Raw genomic sequence first — 22,745 nt, 5'->3', positions numbered from 1 at the left:
TCACAACAGGAAACAAAGTTTCTTTGAGAGCAAAAAAAATTAAAATTCATACTCCGTAGAAGATATAAAAACAGTCCTTCTACCACTACAGAGTGACATTCGTGAGTTTTCTGCAAAGCTTAGTTCTGTGGGAAACAGCATTGAACAAATTGTGGCTAGACTAACCTTAAATGAAACTAAGACTGAGGAAAATACAGCTGAAATCAAAGCCCTGAAGACTACAGTTAAATCCAATGAATAGACCATAAAGGAACTCCAATCAAAAATGATAGACCTTGAAGCAAGAAGCAGAAGGAACAATATAATTATAAGAGGGGTACCTGAAGTTTTTGACCAAACACAACTAAATACAATAATTAAAGAGATTGCGGAAACAACTGTTGAAAATAAGAATACAGCAAAAGAAATGATCATTAAACGTGCACACAGATCTCTTCGGAGATCGCAGGATGAAACTGTACCAAGACAAATTTACATAAAAATACTTAATGCAGCACACACCTATATGATTCTAATGGCTACTAAATAAAAAAGAAATATAACATGGAGGGGCCATAAAATAAGCATTACACAAGACCTACCTCTGCCCATCAAGCAAGAACACCAAGAACTAGCTACTTTCTGCTCTTATCTAATTAAGAAAAATATCAGATTTCAAATGTGCTATCCTGCAAAACTTATGTTCAGCTACAATGATCAAAAATACTGTGTTCAAAATAAAACTGAAGCTAAAACCACATTTACCAAAGCATTCAGAGAAACCCCCTGAAGCAAAGAAATAACACAGCAACATAGCCGACAAATGTAAGCTTAAACCAGCTTTTTAAAAAAAGCTATGTTTTAAGGTAAGGCTATAGAACATTATTATTATACAGTTCTGCATGTGCCATTATTTAGCCCCTGCATTCTGGTTTTACAACATGCTGTGTAATCAGCAGTCATCATGGTCAAATGTCAGCGTAAATCTATAATGCAGTCATATGGTCAAAAAAACATAGCAGGTGTACTACCATGTACAATCAATCTATATACCTCTATATACTCTGCAAACAGTTAAACTTCTAAACAAAGCTAAATCTAACTACATATGAAGGCTTGAAAGCTCTACACATTTTACTAAATAAACCTAAAAATAATGTTTTGCTGAACATCACAAATAAACAAAAACAAAGCTAGTAAAGAATATAAAAATAACGTCCAGCCACAAAATGTTTAAACAAGCTTTAATTAAAGAAATTTACCACTTTTGATGATCTGGAGAGCTGTCTGTGTGAGCATGAACTAGAAGTAACAACATTCAGATCTATGCAGTGCTGGGAGGTCAACAGAAAACTTCCTGTAAAGATTTAAAGGTCAGCAGCTGCAAAGCAATTCTGGGAACTTCAGAGCTCAATGTACTGTAGTAAAAGAAATCAGAATTAAAGAAACTATGAAAGCATGAGAAGATATAGCTTCTCAAGGTAAAAAAACATGACTTTTGCAAGTGCAATTAAAGGATTCTTAAGTGTGAAGCAAATGCCTTAGAAAAATAGTCTTTATTTGTTGCTGTTGCAAGTCTCTCAAATGTTTCTGTACTAGAATGTAAATGAATATAGCAATTGTCATTGTACAATGATAACGAAAACTGCTTATTTAAATAACTAACTTTGCATGAAAGTTATATCTGTTCAAAACACAAGTTGATGAAGGTCTTCAGTAGTCACCTATTTTAGTTTCAATTCTGGTCTGTATGTTAAATATGCAAAGTTCTTTAGTTCTAAGTAAAATCAAAATGCTGCCCCATGCAGGGGACACTGCTTGTAGATTTAGCAGGGTGTTTCTGTTTGTCTTTCTAAAAAGTGTACTTTGCATGATTTTAAAAATAATGGGCCAAATTCAGGAAGCCTCCGTGTAAGAGTTATAACTCTTACACGGAGGCTGCAGTTAAATGGTGTGATGTCAGCATGTCATGCATATGCATGAGGTGCATGAGGCATGCTGAATCTTACTGTAACTCTTACACGGTCCGTGTAAGACAGTAGGGGCGTGTCCATAGGCTAAGCCCTGCAAGCGGACACGCCCCCAGAAGTCTAGAATGGCAGAAAGTAAACAGCCACGAGAGAGGCCATGGAAATGTGAATAAACACACTACACAACACATGCCCCCACAGACCAGCAATGTAAAATGTAAAAAGTGAACAGATGTTATAAAATGTAAAATGAAAACTTTTTTATTTTTTTTTAATACCCCGTAAATGTTTGCTAATGTGTGCGCTCGTGTGCGCGGGTGTGCTACTAGCGCAACTTCAGTTAGCAATCAGTGGAAAAGGATAGAAGAACTAAATATGCAAAGTAAGCCAAGAAGTAATAGCATAGCGGTAGAGTTTTCGGATTAAGAGCAGGCAGGCAAGGTTTGAGCCCACACAACATCCTTGTTTTTTTTTTTGTAAATAAGCACTAAAAAGGCCCCTGACAGTATTGTAGAAATGTAAAAGTATTTCCTTTTGTAAAATGGAATGAAATGGGGCATATATTTAAAAGTAATACAATAATAAAAATATTTAGAAATGTACTGATAGCTAAGCTGCTGTCAAACAAGGTGAGACAGAGTGCGCGTAGCTGAGTAGTGTTTCAAAGGCTGCAAATTGCTTGCCCGTAGCTAAGCACTGATTTAACAGGCTCAAACTGTGTGCAACTAGCTGTGCTTAGCTTAACATGCGTGTTAATAGCCAATTAAGGTTTAACCCAGCGCACACCGTTTGCGCGGAGGTGCGCGTGTGTTAGCGGAGCTCACCGCCAGTGCGCATGCATGAGCTCCGCGCAAACGAGCGCAGACCTGGTTTTAAGTGCTTAAAAGTGCCTTTGGCATGTTTGATTGACAGGTCCTGTACTCATTTCTAGACAGTCATAAAATTTAAAAATCAGTGGTCAGATTTGAATCCAGGATACCATGCACTAGAGTCAAGGTACTAAACCACTAAGCCATGACAGCAGTACTTAGAAATGCAGAAATGGCATATATATAGGATGTAATCCAAAATGGAGCATGATAAAGCAGTTTCTGTGAAGTTGATACAATTCCAAAACGGCCAATCATAGAAATGTGTGGGAAAATCGGCATATATAAGCCCCATAGGCGGGAATACACAGCATAACCGATTGTAGAATAGACCTGCAGGCAGAATGAGTGGAGTAGGGGAGGGGTGTTGCTTTCGAGCACAGTGGTGGGGCATTGAGGAGTCCAGATACATGGTCTGGCTCCTAGTTCACCATCATGAGGCCCAACTCATGCAGGGCCAGGTCTCATGGGGAGCATACAGGGCAGAGGCATGGGACCAGTTGGCTCATGATCTCACTAGTGCTACTGGGATTCCATGTACCGGTGAGCAGGTCCGTCACCACCATGCGGACCTGAAGCGACGCAAACAAGACCAGTTGACCCAATGAATCCAGGAGGCCTGGGATATGCCCAACGCCCCACTACTGAGTAAGTTACATTTTACTTATGTATGTAAGGAATTCAACTAGCTGATATCATGGAGATGTGTATTCCAATATTACTTGTTTTGTATTACAGCTGCAGGTGTCCGCTCTGCAAATCGCAGGGCACATGACAACAGGCTGGTGCGGCTGCGCCACCATGCAGGTTAGTAACCCCACCTAGTACTTGTAAATAAATATTATAGTGTAGCACTTAGCAGAACACTGCAGTGTATTCATTACAAGTAATAGAATGTGCAAGCAACAAGTTTGCAGGTATGGCTGCAACAAGTTCATCAGTATGCAAGTGAAACTGGAAATATAATTGATAGAAATAAATAGTTCTGTAATACAGATGTCCCACCATTAAATAAATGTAGTATAACCTGCAGTAGTCTCAAGAGTACAGCTTCAGAAGCTGAGTTAATCACATGTGAGATATATCCCCTGTTGAAATGCTGAATCATGACAGAAGTGAGGCTGCTGGAAAGTGTTTGAATCACCACAGGTCTAATATGTGAACAAAGCCTAGAAGTACCAGTCTGAACTGTGAAATAGCAGGATGTGTGAGAGTGACAGAAAGGGTCATGTATCAATAAATAAAGTAGTAATAACTCCTGAATATATAAGCCTCAGTGTGGTTCTAAAGAACTAAATGCATGTGGGAATTAAAAATTAACATCCCAAAATGATTTCAGTGTGTCTGAATCTTGAATGTTTAAGCCAAAATCTGTATATGGTGATCACAGTCAACAATTTTCAGATAGAATGAATGATTGTCTGACATACTAAACATCCATAGTTGTCCCCTGCCCTGTCATCAAAATGTAGCAGGATGATATATCTGATCAAATTCAAAATAACTAGGATAGTGATGTATCTGTAACAGGTCTAGCATGACAGTCAATTAAAAATCATTTGAAAATTATCACCCACAAGTTAATTGTGTTTTTATTACAAATGTATATCAATGTATAATTTATGAATGTGTCAACATTTTCTTTCTCCACCCCACCCTATAATTGCAAATTAAAAAACTCACTAAATATTGGTATGTGAACATTTCATTACCTATGGACATTTGTCCTGTTGTTTCAAAAATATATGCATGTCCGTTGTTGCACGTGCCCTGTTCATACCTGCAAACTTGATGGCCTGTTGCCATTAATCAACCCTGCATGTTGTTTGATTGTGTATTTCTGTTCAAATAATGCATATGATATTGATATGCCTGTTGTTCAATGGTGTTAATATCTGGGTGTTTGTTTAATGGGAATACCAATGCATGCTGTTACAACTAATTTGAATGGAATAATATGCTACTAACCCAAACTAACATAACATACTCACAAACCTAGAATGCTTGGGAAAGCGGGTCCCAGCGGACCCACCTCTCCCACCTCATCTGGAGATTGCACCTGGCACTAGTGCCCAGGCCGGACCCTCCTCCAGTGGCCCTGTGCCTTCGGGTGGAAGCGCTGCAGGGGATGGGGCCTGTCCCCCCTCTGCAAGCATGGCCGGAGGAGCCCGTCCACTCACCCTCCAAGGTGTCCGGTCTGTGGTGCGAAGGGAGATTCAAGACTCCGTTCTTGGGCCCCTACACCAGCTTGAGGCCCCGGTGGCACAGCTTACAGGCATGCCCGTTGTCCTGCCTGCACAGCCGCCAGCACAGCCTTGTCCTGGGCTGTGAAGGAACAGTGGCAACTGCCTATGGGTGGGGATATCAGTTCCACTGTTGCCATCTGTGGGCTCATGTGCCCTGGATATCCCAACCTCCGTCCCCGTCAATTGTGTAACCCCCCCACATGTGTCATACACTGCCCCTGTATGCGTCTTGTCTGTCTTGTCTGTTAACCTACCCAACCTACCTCCCCAGCTATACTGACTACCTTCACCTGACATACCACTCTCACCTGAAAGAAAAAAAAAAGGGCACTCTGTACCCACAAAGAAATTATGCCCCATACATAGCTGTCCATGTTGCACACATGTCCGCTGGACATTGAAACTGTTAATTACAATTGGCTGTACAACAGGTATTAATGTTGTCCTGACACCTCTCTCAGGGGTGGAAGGTTTCAAATGTCACACCAAATTACATACAAATGCACAGCTGTTGCTGAGAAAGACATGGGCAGCTATGGGCCTCACCTACATCCCTCCTGCAAATCCCAAGCTTGTTTCCCTACTGTCTTACCCTCTTTGTGACCCCTTTTTCACCACTTTCCTGTCACCCCTTTTTCTTTTCTTTCAAAGAAAATAGTGCGGGTGTGCGCCAGAGTAAGCACATTTAAGCGCTTGTAAGCAGGTGTGCGCTTGTGTGCACGGAGCTAAACGCCAGTGCGCATGCGTGAGCTCCGCGCAAATAAGCGCAGACCTGGTTTTAAGTGCTTAAAAGTGCCTTTGGCACTTTTGATTGACAGGTCCTGTACTCATTTCGAAAGAAAAATAAATTCCCCCTGTCAGTCTTGAACCCAGGACCTTGGGAACACTAGTCTGTATGACCTACCACTAAGCCATAACTCTCATGCAAGAACATAGTGCTAAAATAAATATAACATGTAATAGTAGGAATCAATATAAAGGCAATATAGGATGTGTACTACCCAAAGCATGTCAGGTAGATTTTTAATGTCCGAATTACTGGATTCCCATACTAGTTTAGTGTTAACAGAAACAGCCCTGCTAATTGTTAGCTTGTACATAATAATGTAAGGTGATGTTCATATATGAAAGTATGTATATGTACACACACACACACATATATATATATATATATATATATATATATATATATATATATATATATATATATTAATACATATGAAATATAGTTGTAGGTGTCAGTATTCATACACACTCACTAAAGGAAACAGTGAAGATAAATGCAGCAACCAGAATCTACAACACATCCTGACTCCTGTGAGACTTACTAACCCTTTTAACTGCTTAAAGGTGCCTTCAGCACTTTGATTGACAGGTCCTGTACTCATTTTGAAAGAAAAATAAATTCCCACTGTCAGTCTCAAACCCAGGACCTTGGTAACACTAGTCTGTATGACCTACCACCAAGCCATGAATCTCATACCAAAACATTGTGCTAAAAAAAATATAACATGTAATAGTAGGAATCAATATAAAGGCAATATAGGATGTGTACTACCCAAAGCATGTCAGGTAGATTTTTAATGCCCGAATTACTGGATTCTCATACTAGTTTAGTGTTAACAGAAACAGCCCTGCTAATTGTTAGCTTGTACATAATAATGTAAGGTAATGTACATATATGAAAGTATGTATATGTACATATATATATATATATATATATATATATATATATATAGATATAGATATAGATATATTAATGCATATGAAATATAGCGGTAGGTGTCAGTATTCATACACACTCACTACAGGAAACAGTGAAGATAAATGCAGCAACCAGAATCTACAACACAGCTTGACTCCTGTGAGACTTACTAACCCTTTTAACTGCTTAAAGGTGCCTTCAGCACTTTGATTGACAGGCCCTGTACTCAATTTGAAAGCAAGATAAAAGCATACTGTTAGGCCCTACCACAACACCATTGTAACACTAGTCTGTATGACCTACCACTAAGCCATGACTCTCATACAGGAATATAGTGCTAAAATAAGTATAACATGTAATAGTAGGAATGAAGATAAAGGCAATATAGGATGTGTACTACCCAAAGCATGTCAGGTAGACTTTTACTGTCCTAATTACTGGATTCCCATACTAGTTTAGTGTTAGCAGAAACAGCCCTGCTAATTGTTAGCTTGTACTTAATAATGTAAGCTAATGTACATATATGAAAGTATGTATATGTACACACACACACACATATATATATATATATATATATATATATATATATATATATATATATATATATTAATACATATGGAAATATAGTTGTAGGTGTCAGTATGCATACACACTCACTACAGGGAACAGGTGAGAGAAATGCAGCAATCTGACTTTACAACACAGCATGAATCATGAGAGACTTACTAACCTTAAGACTCACAGAACACTGTCGACAGCATACCAGCATGGTCCACGCCCTTACAATCTGAAAGGGCAACACCTATCTTACATACCCTTTTATAGCACTGTCCTGAAATCACAGTGAGACATGCAATCAGTACACAACTGGCTGCATGCAATTAGCAAATGCTGCCTTACAATTGGTGCAGAGGCCATCACATGGACCTATGCAGATACCTACAAAAGCATCCAGTACTAACACTCCACACATGCAATACATTCATGGCACCAAACCGATGGAGAAAGAGAGAGAGAGAGAGAGAGAGAGAGAGAGAAAGAAAAAGAAAGAAAGAAAGAAATAAAGCAATAAAGGCAGTGATAAAAAAACTGCATCATCACAGCAACAAAACCAGCAGCAGCAGCAGCAATTAGCAGCAGTGACACAGCAACAGCTGACACAAACACAGGTAATGCAAAGTAGCAGGTTAATACTGTGTTTACTGTGAAACCTCCAAATGTATCATAGTTCACTATCTATAGGTATGTCCATGAGATAGGTTGTGTGTACATAGTCCTGATATATATACATATGTAATATCGCTCTACATGTCTTCCATACTTAAAACTTCCATAGCTTAGAACACAAGGCCAGTTATGCATATGATGCAGTAGTTCCCAGGGTCAGTAGAGGTTCCTCCTCATTGGTGTGGGACCACTGTGTATGCATGGCACTGTTCAGGTACATATCCTGTAGTATGGCCAGGGTTTAATATCAGTCTGTAAGGTGGTGCTATGTCCTCTAGGGGTGAACGTATCACACATCCAGGGATACCATTTTGTAACAGTGATGCTGTGTATTCTGCAATGTTGAGGGTGGCCCTCACCTGGACATGTGAGATGATAGGGAGGTTACATTCATCTGTGATAACTAATTCCACATGTGTAGGAGAATGGTGGGGGGGTACCTGCACCTAAATTGTCTGCAACGATGTTGCCAATATCTGTGTATTTGGTGAATGTGAAGCATCTTACCACTGCTGACCACGGATGCCTTGCCTTCATGTGAATCTGCTCTGTGCTGCAGTAGCCTCCTGCTGTTGTTATACAATGTGCCTGTATCTGTAGTCCACTGGACAGGATAAATAAGTGGTGTGCATACGGTCTGGGTTAGATATGTGTGTGCACATTACATGCACTATGTGGGATGTCTGTGGTAAGCTTTTGCAAAGGGGCCAGCAGTGTGTGTTGTGGCTTCCACTGTCCCAGTGGGCTGCATGGATAGCATCACAGTCCTAACTAGTGAATAACTGTGTAATTACATACATACATAGCAAGGTAGTGTGCTGTGCTTGTGGTGTTGTTGGGATATGTATATCCAGGCTGAGTAATGTGTGTCCACATCACAGTGTTGGATGGCAACACACATACAGTATGTTGGGATGAACACCCAGAGTGTTTCAGAAGTGTTGCCTGTGCAGAAATATTTGCCCATTACCTGTGCATCCCCCACAGCACACACACATGCAACATATGGCAGAAGTAGTATAGCAGTACACATAGGTTCATAGGTTCATACTAGGCTATCTGCCGTAGGGCATTGATAAGCCTAGCCAGAAGGAAATAAGTACAGTAAGCAATGCAGATATCAGTAGTGATTCACAGAAGTGCTGAGAAGCTGTGTATTATGTGGAATTAGTGTACCAGTGAAATAACAAGCTAACAAATAACAAGCATATAAACAAAGCTAGATTGAGGAGGCTTGGATGTAGTGTATGCTACAGCAAACAAGGTGTACCAATGTCAGTAAGATACAGTTCAAATATGCAGGCACTATAGACCTTAAACCAGAAGTTCCCAGCTATGAATGGCAGAGTACAGCCTATTCTCACACAAGAGTGCAGACTACAAACCTTGTTAATGTTAAATAACTGGCCTGAAGGCCAACTGCTTATACCAGAACTAATACACTTGGACACTGGGCTCTCAATCAGCAGTTACCAACTTAGAAGGATGAAAGCTACCTGTCCTCCCACCACAGTGCTTGCCACAAACCTTCCTAATGTAAAACAACTGGTCTGAAGGCCAGGTGCTTAAACCAAAAGATGTAGAATGATAGCTACACTTTAATCAAGTTACAACCAAGCAGTAATAACTACAATTTAATACTTCATGTATAGACTGTGTACCATATATTGCTGACATACTCTGCTGATATCCTGTTTGTGTACTTTTCCAGGGGGATATGGCTCCAAAAAGGAACCCTGCATACTCTGCTGCAGAGGACGAAGTGATCCACCAGACCCTGGTGCATGACGATGCCATCCTGTTTTCACGCTCTACCCAGAATCAGCAGGAGAGATCTGCACTGTGGCAAAACCTTGTCAGCAGGATAAATGATGTTGGCATGCATGATAGGACATATGAGCAGGTGAGACATCACTGCAGTGATTTGATTAGAAATGTCCACCAGCGTGCTGCAGATATCCGCAGGCAACAGGTTGCCACAGGTGGGGGGGGGTGGCCACACATCCCCCCTCACCAGACAGGAGGGGCTACTGCTAAGTGTCGTGGATCCAGCCCCAGAACAACAACAGCATCAGACTTGCATCCTGATGGAGGTTGGATCCACACAGCAGCAAGACACTGAGCGTGCAGGTAAGATGCCATATGTACATATGACTGTTCTGTACACTGTTACCTCATGCATGCATAAGGTGTGCATGTGGTATGTATCTGTCATCATGATATGTAATTGTGCATGTGTGCTATTGGCATTATGAGCAGCTGATGTGTATAAGGGAACTGGTGTACTACTGTACTGTATCATATGCAAAAACAATGGCACACTTGTGCCCACTGACATTACTTTCTTCATATTTCCAGGTCCCTCCCATCTAGCAACGAGGCAGGCCATACATGCTGGTGAGTGTGTTTATCATTACCTGAAAAACTATTTATAATACTAGTAAGAGTAGTGTAACTCAGTAGTATACATGCTGGTGAGTGTGTTTAATAATACCTGCAATACTCAAGTTACTACTAGTAAGAGTAGTGGAACTCAGTACTGATGTGTGTGTGTACTGTGGAGTGTGCATGTGTGCAAATGTGCCTGTGCCCATGTGTGCATGTGTGTGTGTGTATCCATAAGTGCATGTGTCCATTTCTGAATGTGTGCATTTGTATTGAAGTGCATCACCATAAAATATGTCTTGAGACTGTAATCTGTATTCCCTATTTTCCTCCCGTAGGTTCTGGTGCTGCTCTGGTGACCTGCAGCAGGGAACCTGAATCCTGCGCCCCAGGTACTGATGATGAGGAAATGTCTATAATGGTGCAAGAAGGTGTGTCTGGGTCCGCCATTGGTCAGCTAATTGACAGTACACAGCTGTCAACCCCTTCAATGCGCACAGTCATCCTGCCGTTACATCCTTTGTCACCATTGTCCCTAGGTGATGGACAGTATGCATTGGGCATAGATCAGGGTAATGTGGTACCTGTGGTACATGCATCCCCACAAAGCAGCCATGAGCAGGGTCCTCCAATGGTACCACGCAGACAGTCGCCCATGGGTTCTCGTGGGGGCATCCGTGGCCATACTGCCTCTGGCCGACGTGCCCAAGGAGGTATGTCAACCTCCACTATGTTTCTGACTGTTATGCAGGCACAGGCGCATATGGAAAGGTACAGCAGACAGGGTCTGAGGGAGCTGACAGCATGTCGCACAGCCATGACAGATGGCATGTGTGACATTGCGAATGCTATTCGTAATTTCACAGATGTTGTTGACAGACGTTGTGGGGACATACAACAGCTGCTCCACAGCCAGATGTCCATGGGCCAGGGTGATGGTGTGCATTTGCGGCGTCGACGTGGCCGTATGCCAGCAACAGCAGCAGCTGGCAGTCGCCGCGGACGACAACAGACCCACTCACGCACCTCAAGTGCCAGCAGCAGCACCAGCAATGCTGGGTTAGTGCTGTCATCAGGGCGCAGAGACCGCGTGCGTGGCTCTGGACAGTCCCAACAGGGAACTGTGTCCAGTCAACACACACCCGCTTCCGATGACAGTACCCAGTCTGGGTTAGTACCAGATACGGTCCGTAGCACCCCTGCCAGGCACAGGTACCGTGTCCGTGCCCACAGACACTGATCTGGATGACCTGACAGGTGCAGTCTGTGGCTGTCCACAAAACCCTGTACATGGCAGCCATTATGTGGGACTGTGTGCGTGCTTACACACATGCAGAAATTTAACACCTAGGGCAAACACATACACACACACACTGCACCAACACTGGTCCACCCTGTACTACTGCCCCTCACAAACACACATACACACACATGTCAATTGGTGTTACCAGTGGCTGGCTTGGGCATATCTAACCTACACCCTGTGCATATGATGACACTGTGCCACCTCCTGCATACTACAACATCAGTGCAGGAAAAGGTAAACACGTTGCTGATGCACAGGGTGACTACATAGATGTGTATAAGTAGTAACATGTTGGTAACTGTTCACTGTTCCACTATGATTGTGTGTATATCCCAGCATTCCTGCTGCAGTAACTATATGAATGTCCTGAATTGTTATCTGCACCCATACTACTTACCAAAGTGTACCAGCTGCACACCATCACATGCTACCATTGACTATGGGAATGTGCATCATGTGCTGTATTGTAGATTCAGCTATATGTATCTGTTCTGTCACACATGCATTTACACACACCCTGCTACCCCCACACATGCACACGCTCACCTGCCATTTCCATTATTTATTACCCTACATGAGTAGCTGTTGACACATGACAGGTACACATTTGAAAAGTGCACTATTTGGATTACTATCGATTTGCTCTTCTCTACCTGTACTCACAGGGTGCAGGCAACCTCATTAGTTTAAAAGTGTAATGTGCATCAGGTACTGTGGTTCCCTGATTGCCACATCCAACATGTTTTCCATGCACACACAGAAACATCCCACATCCACACACTTGCCACATTCAGGTTTCAAAACACTATCTAGGTATGTTCTGGTACATGTGCGTGTTACAGTAGCATGTAGCACTGTACTGAGTACTGGCAGTTGTCTGTTGTCATGTTGTTTGTATAGGGTGCTGTCAACATCACTGTTTGTTAAGGGAAATGTGCACCCTGCAGTGCGTAGCCCCATTTGGCAAAAGCCACATCCCACCCCCAGTATTGTGCACACACACTAAAACACATACTTTCCATTTGCAAGATTCAAACCCCTACCTAACTGTGTTATGACATTAGAGATAGACACATTAGCAGAGTGCGCTGTTTGCATAAGTAGGAGAAATCCTTTCTAATGCTGTACTTAGAGGGTGCTGACATCATCTGTGTTTAGGAAGAAGGATGTGCACCCTGTAGTGTGTTCTCCCAGTTGGCAAAAGGCACTTTTTCCTCATAGCATTATGCACACACATAAACCCCACTCACACTAACTTACATTCTCTTTGCAGGATTCGAACCCCTACCTAACTATATTATGACACTAGAGACAGACACATAAGCAGAGCGTGCTATACGAATTACTGGGAAGCTTTAATTCAGGTAATATAGTTATAGAGTGCTGACATCATCAGTGTTTCAAAAGGGGAATCTGCATCCTGTAGTGTACTGTCACAGTTGCTAATAGGGGCATTTCCCACACACACATAGATGTGTTTGAGGTTTGCATATGTGGGGGATCCAGTACCCCAGTGTGATTAGTATATGGTTCGATTGCAACAATTAGGGATATACTTCAAGTGGTGAGCATTTTGTACTCATGTTTGTAATGATCAGGTCTAGTATATTTTCCCCTCTTGTGGGAATGTTGACTACTTGTTCCATAGCTAAAGAGTTTCTGAACTATCGGAACCCTAGAGCTTGGGTATTGTGGCTTGAGTAATGTTCACAGTGTATGTTTGGGTAGTTGAAGTCACCCAGTATGATGGTGTTTGCAGAGAAATCTATACTCTCCTGTGTCATCATGAAGGCTGTGTGGGATTCCTGAGTTTGAGAGGGTGATGTAAGAGCTCCTCTGTGTCTCTTTCCATGTGGTCCAGGGAGGTACGTCTCAGGTTGTTCACACCAGCATGGACAAAGACTGCCTCATACTTGTACTTGCTGTGGAGTGACCTGAGTGCTAGTGTTATGTGGTACATTCTATCACCCGACAGGTAGCTAAATGTGACCTTCACCTTGCTCAGTCTGGAGAGCGGGACGTCGGTGTGTCTGACTATGGCATCACCTATTATAGGTGTATCACACATTTTGTTTGGCCTTATGGGCTGTGCCTGTTAAGAACACTGACTTTGTGAGGTCTGTGTTGCTTGAGATATGTGTTCATGTGGGATGCAGCGCGTCTGGCCATGTCATTTCTGTCCGTGGTCTGTTAAGTATCACATTTGGTGACATAGGTATTCACATGTCAGCTGGTGAGCATTTGCAGTGTTACCTACTGAAAGTGGTACAGCTTGTTTGTTGTACAATGGACTACATGCAGTCCTGCTTACAGTAGCTATGTTTGCATGCATGTTTCCTTGCAGTTACCCTGGAATACTGATCCGACCTGCCATGCAGAGTTACACAGCTTCTGTGGACTCCTAGTGACATCTGCATAGCTTACTATATGTATGTTCATGTCTCACTTGACAGAATGTCACTGTTTCTCCTGTGCACATGTACGTTGCCTGTGACACTTTGCATATGACTTACCTGGCATCTGTCCACGTGAGCAGTCATATATGCCACTGCAGGACTCTAAACCTGATGATGCACACACTCAAAACATTCCTCAGCATGGAGAACTTCGCTATCTGTGCAGTAACAGATACCGGATTCAGGGCTACCAACAGCACCCCAGCACTACCAAGTTATACCTCATACCATGCTTTTCAGGCCCAAAACTTGCACAAAACCACAAAAGGAGGGGGTGTATTGATATTCATCCAAGATACCCACACCTCCAGGTTGGTGGCAAAGCACCAAACATCAGAGACTATCCATATGCAAGTAACAATGGGTAAAACTGCCTTCCAGGTTATAGCCTGCTACAGACCACCCTCACAAATACAAAAACTGCACTTGGCCTTCCTGAAAACAGTTGGAAATTTGTAGGTCTGTCCATACACCATTATATTGGGTGGGTTAAACTACCCAAAAATAGACTGGGAGCATGACTGTAGCTCCAACACCCTAGCCCACAGATTACTAGAATTTATATACCAATATGCTATGGAACAACTTGTTACCACTCACACAAGAGGGGAAAACATACTGAACCTGATCATCACTAACATGGGGACTCTATGCTCCAGACCAGAAGTGTATCCCTCACTGGTAAGATCAAACCATAAACTAATCTCACTGGATATTCACATCCCAAGGCCACCCCCTGCACAGAAGAATACAATCAACAACTCATGTAAAGCATGTTCACACTCCTCATAAATGATGTGGAAACCTTCAAAGCCCCCAGGCCTGTTGAAAATATGGACCAGACTGCAGATACCTGTATAAAGGCATTCTATGGACACCTTCAGGAATGCATGGATCATGCAATCCCAAATAAAAGCAAGACCCAATCCTCCAAAGGCAGACGTCCTGTGTGGTGGACACCAGCCATAAACAAACTATACAATAGAAGGATGAAGCTACTAAATGATACAACAAACTCCCAAAATGTAAAGGCATCACTGATGAGTATTAGAAGAAAACTACAGGCACTCATAAGATTGTCTAAGGCCATCTTTGAGAGAAGATTCCACAAGACACTGAGGATAATCACAAGGCTTTCTGTAGTTATGTTAGGAACCTGGGTGGTAATTCCCAGATATGCTCAGAGGTAGTCCAAGATGTCAAAAGAAATACCAAACACACAGACATTGCCAACATCCTAGTGGACAGGTTCACTGTTACCTTCTCCCCCCCCCCTCCACACCAAAAGGGCAAATATTTCTCCCAGCAGAGTGCTGCCCCCCCCTGACATCTCAGATGCTCAGGTAAGAGCTGCCCTCTCCAAAACAATAAACACTGCATCAATGGGACCAGACAGTGTCCCAGGCTGTGTCCTACATGAACTCCAAGAAGAGCTACACCCAGACATAACACTACTGTTCAATCCCAGCCTTACTACACAATATGTGGCCAAAGAGTGGCGTACAGCAGCAGTGGTCCCTCTACATTTAGGTGGTGCCTTAACCGATCCTGGACACTATCGCCCCATAAGTCTGAATAGCTTGGTCTGCAAAGCTATGGCAAGGATCATCATGAACTTCATAAATATAGATATTGGGGACCTACAGACACTGCATCATACAAAGTTTGGCTTTGTTAATGGCAGATCCTGCCTCTCAAACCTGTTTGATTTCTTTGAAACAGTCACCAAGGCCACTGTCAAGGGGAAGGTGGTCTACACAGCCTACCTGGACCTTGCATAAGCCTTTGATACAATACCCCACTTGTGCATTCTAGGGAAGCTCACCAGTGTACATATTAACCCCTATGTCACTACAGATATTGCACAGTGGCTCAAGGGCAGAACACACATGGTTAGAATTGCTGGAGCCATGTCAGCCTCAAAACCAGTTACAAGTGGTGTCCCACAAGGCTCAGCCCTGGGATCTGTCTTGTTCAGTATATATTTATCAGAGGTACAGGCCAACATGGAAGGACTGTGGCTGAGCAAGTCGCAGATGACTGGAAACTGGACGCCATAATCAACTCTCCAGCCAACACACGCATCCTCCAAAAGGGCCTCTTAGAAACAGATGACTTGTGCCACAGCCATGGCCTCAAGCTGAATGCCAAAAAGTGTATAGTCATCCCCTTTGGTAAAAACAAAGTGACCACAAAATATCACATATGTGTTAATCCATTAAGTACAGACGAAGGAATTATGGACCTTGGGGTACACAAGTTGATAGCATTCTCTCATTTGACAACCACATGGCCAAAGTGGTTAGAAAAACATTTTATATAGGCCACCACATCATGAAGGGATTCACATGTAGATAAGGGGAGGACACTGTGCCTCTTTACTCATCCCTCATCATGCCCATAATTGACTGCAATGCCCCTGTCGGCATGCACCTTACTAGACACCTGCAGCAACTGGAAAAACCACAAAAGTACCTCAACAAGAGGATCAAAGGGCTCAAACAGATGCCTCATACTGACTGGTTAAAGAAACAGCAGCTCTACTCAGTGGCATACTGCCTCTTCATAGGCAATCTGTGCCTGACATATAAAGCCATGTCAAACCCTGACTTAATGGTCATGCTGCACCTCAGAATATCCAGATCCCATCAAGCTACACGCTGGAAAGACTTGAACCTCAGGAGTGATATACATAGGACATGCTGGAGGGACACATTCATAACTCAGAGGCTCCCTTCACTCTGGAATATTATCCCAATACAGGTTAGGCAGAGTCACTCAGTGACTGTCTTCAAGAGGAATATTAATGACTGGATGGGACCTTGTAGGTGTACCCTGGGTATCACTTATGTGTCACTGTTAGACAGAGGCACAGTATGCTAACCTTGGAAAAGGGCATAGCAAGATAGATTTACAATGCATGGTGAAAGCCACACACATTCTGGCTAGGTTTATAAATGCCCTAGGGCAGATAGCCTAGTATGAACCTATGAACCTATGTATCTTGTTCACCATTGGCCCTGTGTGCTGTTATCACCAATGCAATCTCAATACTATGGTAGCATGTGCAAAGGTCAGTTGTCAGTCACCTCTATGGTACAGTTGTGGAATATGTGAGTCATGTAGTAATGTCACAGCTGCCACATGTACACAGTCAACCCTATCCCCTACCGATGGATGTACAACACATGTATGAGATGGAAACACATAGCCAAACTGTGGACTAAGCACTCTGAACCCAGTACTGGCATAACCTGTCAGGTGTCATGAAATACTACAGTGACTGCAATACCATTCTGATGTAGACCTACACTGACAGCAATACAAGCACGGGAACACACCGGGCCATTCATGGAGCCTAAGAATGGCATCCTGCCTGAGTGGCAGACACCTCTGCAGCTGGCACACAGGCATACGTTAGGCCTGAACATAGCACACATAACACATAACACACAAATCCTGTGTGCCAAACAAGCACAGTCTGTACAGCTATACAACACTCCTGCTGCAGTTGTTTTAGGTACTTTTATTGTCCGGTACAGTGAGGTCATGCTCACCAGGCTGGACAAGGTGAAGGTCACAGTGATATGCTCATGGGGCACTATGGTCCACCACATAACACAAGCATACAGGTCAGTCAGATGCATGGACACATATGACTCAGTCATTGTCCATGCCACTACAGCTGATGTGTGATGTCCCTCACTGGAATACATGATAGGGAACATAGAAGGGCTCACTGAGCAAGTGGCACAGGCTGGTAGAACCCTGACCTTGGTTGGCATCATACCCTCACCAGGAATGCTGACATATTACTGAATGCTAATGAATTACTGTAGCTACAACACCCTAGCTGAAAGGTTGTTAGCATGCAGTCACTGCATTGCTATGGAACAACTTCTTACCACTCCCACAACAGGTGAAAACATGCAGCACCTCTTCATCAACAACATGTTGACTATATGCCCCAGACCAGGTGTGTATCCCTCACTACTAGGTTGATAGCATCTACATCTCACACTGTATATACACATCCCATGTGCAGCACCTGCACAGAAGACCACAGTCATAATGTTACCCAGTGCAAATACCATGTATTCACACGTGGCAGGCATCACACATGGTAACTATTGAAGGTCACAGGTACATATGTGTATTTGGCACACACATACATCATGTGTGCATTGCCATAACTGGTTTAATCGATGTCATGCATTATTGTGAGAAACAACCCACTCACATGGGCATTTTGTGTGAGCAAAACACACATGACATGTCTGGAATCAAAAGCCATAAATAATTGTGATATTGTTTAGAAAGGGGTATGTGCATCCTGTAGTGTGTTTTCCCAGTTGCCAAAAGGGATGTTCTTTTCATGCACACTTACTAACCCCCCCCTTCACACACACTTGCCAGATTCAAACCCATCGTTAACTATGCTATGACACTAGAAACAGACGCATTAGCAGAGCACGCTATTCACATGACTTGGCGATGTCTTTTCTCCTGATATACTTATAGGGTGCTGACATCATCGGTGTTTAGAAGGGGAATGGGCATCCTGTGGTGTGCTTTCACAGTTGCCAAAAGGGATGTTCTTTTCATACACACACACTAACCCCCCTTCACACACACACACTTGCCAGATTCAAATCCTTATCTAACTATGTTATGGCACTAGAGACGGATGCATTAGCAGAGCGCGCTATTTGAATTACTGGGAGATTTTTTTTCTCCTGATATACTTATAGGGTGCTGACATCATCAGTGTTTAGAAAGGGGACTGGGCATCCTGTGGTGTGTTTTCACAGTTGCCAAAAGGGATGTTCCTTTCATGCATACTTAAACACACACTAACCCCCCTTCACACATACTTGCCACTTGCTGGATTCAGACCCCTACTTAATTATGTTATGACACTAGAGATGGATGCATTAGCAGAGCGCGCTATTCGGATTACTGGAAGATTTTCTTTCTCCTGATATACTTATAGGGTGCTGACATCATCAGTGTTCAGAAAGGGGACTGGGCATCCTATGGTGTGTTTTCACAGTTGCCAAAAGGGATGTTCGTTTCATATACACACACACTAACCAACCTTCATACACACTTGCTGGATTCAAACCCCTACCTAACTATGTTAGGACACTAGAGATGGACGCATTAGCAGAACGTGCTATTCAAATTATTGGGAGATTTTTTTTCCCCTGATATACTTATAGGGTGCTGACATCATCAGTGTTTAGAAAGGGGACTGGGCATCCTGTGGTGTGTTTTCACAGTTGCCAAAAGGGATGCTCTTTTCATACACACTTACTAACACCCCCTTCACACACACTTGCCTGTTTCAAACCCCTACCGAACTAGATTACGACACTAGAGTCAGATGCATTAGTAGAGGGCGCTATTCAGATTACTGGGAGATTTTTTTCTCCTGATATACTTATAGGGTGCTGACATCATCAGTGTTTAGAAAGGGGACTGGGCATCCTGTGGGGTGTTTTCACAGTTGCCAAAAGGGATGTTCTTTTAATTCACACTTACATACACACTAACCCCCCTTCACACACACTTTTTGCTGGATTCAAACCCCTACCTAATTAGGTTATGACACTAGAGACAGACGCATTAGCGGAGTGCACTATTCGGATTACTGGGAGATTTTCTTTCTCCTGATATACTTATAGGGTGCTGACATCATCAGTGTTTAGAAAGGGGAATGAGCATCCTGTGGTGTGTTTTCCCAGTTGCTAAAAGGAACATTTCCCTCACACAGGCTTGCACACAGACCAACCACAATCACCCACACACACACACACTCTGGATAGGCTGTCATTCCCTAGGGCAAACAGCCTAGTGTTGACCTCTACACCCATATGTTTAACTGTCAGATGCACATTATTTGGTGCTGATAGCAGTGTTTACAGGTCTTTATTGCCATAACATTTCCTGTTTGTATGAACAGCTTGTGTATCTGTGGAAGATGTTTGCATATGGGGGAAATACACTATATCATGTATGTCTCTGTAGTCATTTAAGTGTGAGCACTGGTCAGATTGCTATAATGTTGTTGGTTACTGGAATAACACGTACATATACCAGATATATGTGGCAAAATGCTACACTGATATTTCTGTGTGAGCATGCCCAGTTCAGCCTTCCCATGGCATGTTGTGTGAAAGATGTCTCATTTATCAAAATGTGTGAGCATGCCCAGTGTGAGCTTTCCATATGTTGAACTCTGCAGCCCATCACATTTGTGGATGAGTGTGAACTTCAACAAATATCTCCTGTTTATGGGTGTGTGTTCTGTGTCATGTTGTGTAGTTACTGTCCAAATGCTTTTTGTGTGAACACAACATGGATTATACTATGCCTGCAGGCTTTGCATGGGGTACTTTGCATACAATTGTCAACATCTGTTCATACTGACCTAACACTGTAGTACTGTATAGTGTAGTGGTTCAGTACTTTCACTGTGGTGGACAGTATCCTGGGCTTTAGTCCTATCACTGCTTTACATTTCCATAGTGAGCACAACAGCCTGGTTAGGGTCCAGTTGTGCACATCTGCACAAAGGCAGTGCCTCTACGGACCCTGGTAATTACCGCCCCATAAACTTAACAAGTCTAGTCTGCAAAGCTATGGAGAGGATCATAATGGAGCTCATAAACAAAGATATAGGGGACATGCAGACATTGGACACGTCCCAGTTTGGCTTTGTCAAGGGCAGATCATGCCTTTTGAACTTGATCGACTTCTTTGAAACAGTCACCAAAGCCATTGATGAGGGAAAGGCAGTCCATACAGCCTACCTTGACCTTGCAAAGGCTTTCGACACAATACCCCACTCGGGTATTGTAGAAAAACTTACCAACTTAAATGTAAACCCATATGCCACAAGATGGGTTGCAAACTGGCTTAAGGACAGAACCCACAGGGTTAGAGTTGCTGGCGCTATGTCAGACTCCAAGCCGGTCATAAGTGGTGTCCCACAGGGCTCGGTCCTTGGCCCCCTATTTTTTGGCATCTACTTCTCAGAAGTACAGGCCAACATGGGAGGACTTTGGCTGACAAAGTTTGCAGATGACTGCAAACTGAGTGCCATAGTGGAAAGTGCATCAGACACGGATATCCTTCAGAGGGGACTCATGGAAACCGATAGCTGGTGCCAGAGCCATGGCCTGAAGTTAAATGCCAAAAAATGTATAGTCATACCCTTCGGGAAAAGCAAGGTAACCCCAAGCTACCATATAGGTGGCAATCCTCTAAGCACAGAAGAGGCTATCAGGGACCTGGGGACCCAGGTTGACAATGGCCTTTCTTTTGACACTCACATTGCTAAAGCGGTTAGAAAGACCTTCTACATTGCCCACCTCATCATGAAGAGATTCACATCCAGATCTAGTGAGGTCATTGTTTCCCTGTACTCTTCACTTATCAGACCAATGATCGAGTACAATGCCCCATTCGGGATGTATCTCACCCGACATCTGCAGCAATTGGAGAGACCCCAAAAGTCCCTCACCAAAAGGATAAAGGGACTCCAACATCTATGATATGCTGCCAGATTGAAGAAACTCCAGCTCTATTCAGTCACATACTGTCTGCTCAGAGGTGACATGTGCCTGACATACAAGGCCATGTCCAACCAGGGATTAATGGACATGCTCCACCTCAAGAAATCCAAATCCACCAGAACCACTAGAGCAAGTGACTTAAACCTTAGCACGGATATAAATAGGACGTGCTGGAGGGATAGATTTATCGATCAGAGACTCCCTATGCTGTGGAATAGAATCCCAGTCCATGTGAGGCAGAGCACCTCACTGGCTCTGTTCAAGAGGAATCTTGACCTGTGGATGGGAGATCGTAGGTTTACCCCGGGAATCGTCTCTGTGTCACTGCTGGACAGAGGCACAACAAACTAATGGGCACAGTATTTTTTCATATAAGGGGTGGCGTAAGCCACAAAAGTCTGGGCTAGGCTTATAAATGCCTTAGGGCAGATAGCCTAGTATAAACCTATGAACCTATCTGACCATGCTGCATTATGTTCAGATATTAACTACTTACAACAGCCTCGTCCAACATCAGTAGTGTATTCCACAACATAGGTGTACATTGGCAAACACTACCGATGTGCCCTAGGCCATTTCTAATGCTAGTCAGAGAGTGTGTTTGTCCGTCAACACATTGTAAGTGTTTGCCATGACATATGTCATGTTTAGTATACTGTGCCTCTGTCTACCCGTGACATAACAGTGATACCCAGGGTAAACCTACCATCTCCCATCCACTCATTAAGATTCCTGTTGAGGAGAATCAACGAGTGACTCTATGGATAACCTGTACTGGTAGTTTACTCATGCGTGGGGGTGGCTTCTGTGTTATGGGTAATGCAGTACAGTTTGTCCTATGTATGTCAGTGCTGGGGTTCAGGTCCCTCATGTGCATAGCTCACTGCCATTCAGATTGTACAAGGTGCAGCATGTTCATTGATTCCAGCTTGGACATGGCTTTCTACATCAGGCACAGCTTGCGTCTGGGTGGCCAGCATGGCAGTGTGTGGAGTTGCACTCTGTTTAATCAGGCAACACAT

At 43.2% G+C, this 22,745-nt stretch overlaps 1 long non-coding RNA gene across 1 annotated transcript in view; it reads right to left on the bottom strand.

Annotated features, from left to right (window-relative positions):
- Window positions 1-1,307, bottom strand: part of LOC122807986 — a 29,920-nt gene extending 28,613 nt beyond the window's left edge. The window contains exon 1 of the long non-coding RNA XR_006365750.1: window positions 1,242-1,307. This is a non-coding gene — a long non-coding RNA (uncharacterized LOC122807986). The remainder of the gene's footprint in view (window positions 1-1,241) is intronic.
- Window positions 1,308-22,745: the final 21,438 nt, after the last annotated feature.

Source organism: Protopterus annectens, chromosome 8.part0 (genome assembly GCF_019279795.1).
Source record: "Protopterus annectens isolate FY-2018-M chromosome 8.part0, PAN1.0, whole genome shotgun sequence".
NCBI classification, from domain to species: Eukaryota; Metazoa; Chordata; order Ceratodontiformes; family Protopteridae; genus Protopterus; species Protopterus annectens.
This window is presented reverse-complemented; position numbering and strand designations above follow the sequence as displayed.